Source organism: Dama dama, chromosome 28 (assembly GCF_033118175.1).
Source record: "Dama dama isolate Ldn47 chromosome 28, ASM3311817v1, whole genome shotgun sequence".
Taxonomy (NCBI): domain Eukaryota; kingdom Metazoa; phylum Chordata; class Mammalia; order Artiodactyla; family Cervidae; genus Dama; species Dama dama.
The window spans coordinates 9,317,173-9,323,613 of NC_083708.1; the positions used below are offsets into that span (position 1 = coordinate 9,317,173).

The following is a 6,441-nucleotide window of genomic DNA, read 5'->3' on the forward strand; positions in this document are numbered from 1 at the left end:
TTGAATATTGTAATCTCACCACCACTTTATGTGAAATTGGTGAGTTTTTCAATCCTGGAATAAATCTTTTTAAATAGCTGATGTACCTTAAGATTGAATGAAGCTTATTTAATGAACTGGGTTCACTCTTTTGCTGACTCTGAACGTCTAGGTATTGGAGTTGTATTGGGCAGTTGTTTGATTTTCAAATTAGAAAAGCCTTATGGACTTGTGATGCTGATGAGAGAGTGATTAGGTACAAGGATAGTAGTTGTTTGAATCAGGAAGATTGGGAGAGAGGAAAAAGAGAAAGTGACACATAAGCAGATAGAAATATGCACATCAACCCTCTCTACATTCATCTACCTGGTGGGGGTGTACTGTTGATTCATACGACCAGACCATTAAGGACTGAAAACAGTCTCCTGAGTGCTGTTCTTAAATCTAGGGAGCCTTTCACTACATACCAGAGTTCTTTTAAAATAATAATCATCTTTATTGATTACTGAAAATTATAGAAGGAATAGGGCTTCCCAGGTAGCACTAGTGATAAAGAACCTGTCTGCAGATGAAGGAGATGTAAGAGACTCAGGTTTGATCCCGGGGTCGGGAAGACCCCCTGGAGAAGGGCACAGCGACACACTCCAGTATTCTTGCTTGGAGAATCTCTTGGACAGAGGAGCCTAGCAGGCTATAGTCCACAGGGTCACAAAGAATCGGACTCGAGTGAAGTGACTTAGCATACAGGCACACAGAAGGAATACATGCTCATTAATAAATTTCCACACATGAATAACTTAGAAACTGAAAATCTCCTGATAAATCTTCATCACCCCGAGATTCTTATTTTTAAGAGTTTAAAGGCTTTTTGTGTGCTCATTCTAATGTATTCCATGAGGATGTAAAAGCCCAATAGATAGTCCTTTACTGAGGCTATAGATTGAATATTTGAAGTGTGTTCCCAATTCCATATATTAAATTCTAAAGCCCAAGGTGATGGCATTTGGAAGTAGGGCTTGTGAGAGGTGCTCCAGTGATAAGGGCTGAGACCTCAAGATGGTTAATGCCCGATGCCAGAGAGCTCTTAATCCCCATCTGCTGCATGAAGTTCAGTGAGAACATATTCATGAGTGTCTATTCAGACATTGGGTCTGTCAGCTGTTTGAACTTGGACTTTCCAGCCTCCGGTACTGTGAGAAAAAAAATTCTGCTGTCTCTAAACCACCTGTTGCATGGTATTTTTTGTTAAAGCAGGCCAAACGGACTAGACACCTGGAGTTACCATAGAAGCCCTTGCCCGACATCCTGCAAGTCATGAGAAGGAACCAGGATTTCAGTGGACTCTGTTCCATTTTGAGGTCAGCAAAATGGCCATGTACAGACCACTCCCAAAGGGTCTAATAAGAGGAGTTGTTGCAGAAAACTGTGGGCCTATCCAAACCTGGATCCTCTTGACTAAATGAAGAGGGGCAGGGGCCTTTGGAGGAAGGCAATGTGTGTAAGCGAGCAACTCTCTTCCCCTCATTCCCCTGTCTCTCAGCTTTTGAGTAGTCTTCCCCTAAAGCCAATGGGAGGAGGTTATGCAAGAGAGTCACCCATCAGGTTGGAGGGTGTGACCTAAATTTGGGGAAAGGCCCAGCATGGCTGCAGGTGTGGAGGGTGGCTGATTCACAGAGTGCCTGGTGCTGAGCTGGCATAAATGCTCGCTAAGTACTATCTCAGTGAAGAAAGAGCATGATTTAGCTCCTCCCAGCACCCCCCCCCCCCAAACACACACACACTAGTTCCTTAAACTCACCCTGAAGGTTTTAATGGATGCCCTTGAGATCTACCCTTTCCATGTGCTTATTCCTGTGAAGGGCTGAAGAGCGATGCAATAACCTCCCTTGGAGAAGGCCTTCCAGATGATTCTCTTGGTTTGACCAGGAACATGTGGCCAATGGGAATTTGGGGTGTGGCTCAGGTGAGAAACCAGACTGGCAGTGATGACCTGTAGAAAGGTGGTCTTGACAGCAAAACCAGACAGACAGAAGGAAAGAAGAAAAGTACAGTGGATATAGAAACCAAAACTCTCAGCAAAAGAGTTCATGAAGCAAAGACTATCACTCCTCTCCGCCAATCCCACCAGCACTCAAGAGGCTCCCCTCCAGGAGCTGGCAGTGGTGGGACAGGGGACGTTTGTGAAACAGGGGGACATAAGAATGGTTTCTCATTCATTCCCTTTATGAAGTCCTTTCAGAAAACCAAAGGTAGGATGAGGGTCAAGTGACAAGTACTGTGAACAACAAGGTCCTACTGTACAGCACAGGAAAGGATAGTCAATGCCGTATAATAAACCATAACAAAAGAATCTGAATATAAATATATATATATGTATGAATGTATGTACAAAGGAATCACTTTGCTGTACACCAGAAACTAGCACTGCATTGTAAATCAACTATATTTAAATTTAAAAAATTTTAATGGTAAAAACAAAACAAAAACAAGCCCTTCCAAATAAGGCACTTTGTGCATGCTCAGTTGCTCAGTCGCGTCCGACTCTTTGTGACCCTTTGGACTGTAGCCCACCAGGCTGCTCTGTCCATGGAATCTTCCAGACAAGACTACTGGAGTGGGTTGCCATTTTCTTCCCCGGAGATCGAACCTATATCTCTGTGTCTTCTGCATTGGCAGGTGGATTCTTTACCGGTAGAGTCACCTGGGAAACCCATATTTCAATTTAAAAAAAATTAATGGTAAGAACAAAACAAAAACAAGTACTGTGATGTAAATTTTACAAAAATAGTCTTACATAGGAACTGGTAGAAAGGAAAAAGAAAATTGAAAGTTTTGATTAAAAGGAAAGAACAAGCTAGAAGAAAAATTTATGTCAATGATACATAACAAAAAAAGTAGGATATAGAGGTTTAAGTGGGCCTAGGACTGGAGAGCAAAAGGTGGATGAGTCAGAAACATGGGAGGCTCAGGGCCATAGAGGAGTCAGCCATCTAAAAGAGCCCCATAGCAATAACTTCAGAAATGAGGCCCAGAAAACAGTCAATCGACCTGTAAAATGGTAACTGCACAGGTTGCTACGGCTTGCACCCTGAAATTACATTTAGATAATAGCAAAATCTAATTATCGATCCAGATTAACTGTATGCATTATACCACTGGATTTTAGCATGCTATGTTTCAGAAATAACTGACTTTTATACATCACTTAATTTTTTTTTTTTTTTTTTTACCTTGACAGAAATTTAAAATATCAGATTGCCCTTCCAAATAAGGCACTTTCTATGTGCTCAGTTGTGTCCGACTCTGTGTGACCCTTTGGACTGTAGCCTGCCAGGCTGCTTTGTCCATGGAATTTTCCAGGCAAGAAAACCAGAGTGGATTAGCCATTTCCTACTACAGGGGCTCTTTCCAACCCAGGGATCAAACCCGTGTCTCTTGCACCTCCTGTATTGGCAGGCAGATTCATTACCACTGGGCCACCTGGGAAGCCCCAAAATAAGACACCAGAAAAGCCTCAAAATGTGTCTTTCTGTCATTTTGTTTGTGCTTCCCTCGCCAACTGATAATCCTCCTTCAGATTTTGCAAATTCTTCTTTAGCAATTTTAATACCTTCAGTCAGGTTACAGTTAAGCCTTGTTGGCCTCAGTTCCTAGGGTCTGTCCTGCTCCATTATGTGTTGATTTAGAATTTCTCTGTCTGTTGTGCTCCGTGTTCTGCTTACACTTAATCTTCTGTCCAAAGGATTTAACAATGATCCGTGGTGAACATTACCATGTGCCTGAGGCAGTGTTGAGCAAGCCTTTTCTTCTGAAAACTCCATCATCACCCCACACCCCACCCCCACTTCCACCCCCCACACACGCACCAATCCTTCCACTGTCAACCAACCTAATGGGTCTTCACAACCCTAAGAAGTTCTCTTTGTGGAAGAGCTTACAGTGTGTTTATAAGGTAATTGGCACATATGGTTGAGAGCCCATTTGGTTCTGCTAGCACGTTTGCTCATTTGTATGGAACTCAGTCGAGAGGCCAGAAGTTTTTGCACAAGAGCCAATCCGTGAAAAACTAAATGTCTAAGCACTCCGTTTTTTCATTTAAAATCAAAATAGCTTTTATCTGAGTCCCAAAATATAAGTTACATTAAAAAATGTAGGTCACCTATTTTGTTGTGTAGAAAACTGACAATAAAATGACACTGAAATGTTAACATCTAAGTGTTTTTGACTTGCAGACAAAGAAGCAATTTTCCAGTTTCTCATCCTAAAATTAAACTGCACTCAGTATCATCATGTGAGTTGTAAAATTTGCATTTCCATATTCTTGCAATTATAAACTCTTAATGGATACTGTTTATATAATTCTCCTAACGGGACAAATTTCCCACATGAGCTGGTGACACAAGTTAGTTTTCTTCTTAAGCTTTTTCTTCTGGTTATGCAAGAAATGATTTATTCATAGTCTAGACATGTTAAAATATCATTTAAAACCTTCAAGTGTTTTTCATTGTGTCAGTTCCTAAATCTGGTGTTTATGCACTTCAAGGTATAAAAAATAAATGTGATTATAGAACTTAAACATAAAGTAATGTCAAAGTCACTTTATGAGTAGAAATTACAATAGAAACTGATTTTAAATGTATGATATTTAAAAATGATCCAGAACACTCTCAATAATTTTAACAAAGCAAGATTTTCTTTTTTTCATTTGTAACATATGTATTTCTCTTTTTGCTAACAATAGAGCTCCTTTCCTGACTCCAGTAGCTATTCTTTTTCATCATGGGAGTCCATTTGCTTCATTTCTGGGCAGAGATTCTCAGATTATATTTGAAACGAAAGTATAACTGTTAGTGTTTAGCTCCCACATGTTAATGATTTATTGGTTATAGGCTTTTGTAAGGCCAGTTGGTCCTCGTAGTGTCTATGGGGCTAAAGTAGCCTGCTCTAACACAGATCTAGATCATAAAGTAGGTCTGGATCTAACCATACCTGAAGTCTGCATGTGCGCCCAGCTGCTTCAGTTGTGTCCAACTCTTTGCGACTTTATGGACTGTAGCCCACTAGACTCCTCTATTCACAGGATTCTCCAGGCAAGAATACTGGAGTGGGTTACAATGCCCTCCTCCAGGGGATCTACCTGACAGGGACTGAACCCACATCTCCTGCATTTCAGGCAAATTCTTTATGGCTGAGCCATCTGGGAAGGTCATCTGAAATATAATGTGAAACAATTTAAAACTGATCTTTAAGTTTTTAAACATTTAATAGACTAAAGAGATTTATCTTTATATTTTCATTTGTTTCCAGATATATATAATATCTTTTCTATTGTCTTTTTAATGATATAGGGAATTTCAACCATTATAATAAAATTCTCCTTTTAAAAATATTGTGATTAAAAATAAGAAAGGGGGACAAGATGGCAGAGGAGCAGGTGGACGTGGAGTACATCTCTCTCCATGGATACATCAGGAATACACCTTCAGACACCGAAGTAGGAGGAGGAGTACCTGGAGACGCAAAGTGGACAGGAGAACCTGACCACCAGAAAAAGAATATATAGAACCAGGCAAAACTCGGTAGGACAAAGGAACTGGTGGGGGGAACAGGAGTGTTCGTAGGACTGGACCTGAGCTCGCTGGGTGGGGGAACTGAAGCATGGGTCTGATTGCCACATTGGTACAATTGTCTGGGCCAGAGGAGAAACACTTGAGGCTGAAAATGGAGCAGCTGATCTTTGACAGCCTAAATGGAATCAAAATCAGACAGTCCTTGCTGATTACATACCCCAGACAGGGATGCTGGTTCCCTAGAAGACGCAGCAGCCGGGAGCTGGAGTGTAGCGTTTGTGGAGCAATCTCAGGGAGAGGGCTGCTGTTGACGGCAGAGAGATGGACCGAGGGGACGGGCGGGAGGAGATTGTGGTGGGAAACGCCTGAGGAAAATGCCTGTGGGAAAGGCCAGGCAGCCGTGGAAGCAAGGCGATAGTGCTGAGTCATGTGTAGGGGGTGGAGCCATCACCACAGCCTCTCTTTCCCCACAAGCCAGCATTGGCAGCTGAACAATAGAGAGGCTGGCCCATCAAGCGCCTGACGCTCAGAACAGCAGAGTAGGACCCCACCCAGGGTGCCCCTATAAGTACCTGACGCACTGAAGAACGGAGTAGGACCCCAGCCAGGGGAGCCCTCTGAATTCCTGACCAGGTGGAATAACAGAGAAAGACAAGCCAAAGAGACCTCTGATCACCAGCTGCCAAAGGCTCAAAAAAAGCCTCTGATAGGCCCGTAACTCCTGTGGCGGAGGCAGTCCATGTCCCCGTGACCCAAGCAGCAGCACCGCCTTCACTCTCAACCCTCACTGGGGCAGAGCTGCCACAGGCGATAAAAAGGTCTTGTATCTATGCACGCAGGATCACTTGTTTGCGACCCTGTGGCCTGTGGCCTGTCAGCCTTCTCTGTCAGT

General features: G+C 42.6%; 1 long non-coding RNA gene across 1 annotated transcript; it reads right to left on the reverse strand.

The window, feature by feature from the left end:
- Positions 1 to 2,409: 2,409 nt before the first annotated feature.
- On the reverse strand, positions 2,410 to 6,144 carry LOC133048241 (uncharacterized). The gene is made up of 3 exons (XR_009690977.1): positions 5,767 to 6,144; positions 4,969 to 5,189; positions 2,410 to 2,680 (listed from the first exon to the last, which is right to left on the reverse strand). It is a non-coding gene; the product is annotated as an uncharacterized LOC133048241 (long non-coding RNA).
- Positions 6,145 to 6,441: the final 297 nt, after the last annotated feature.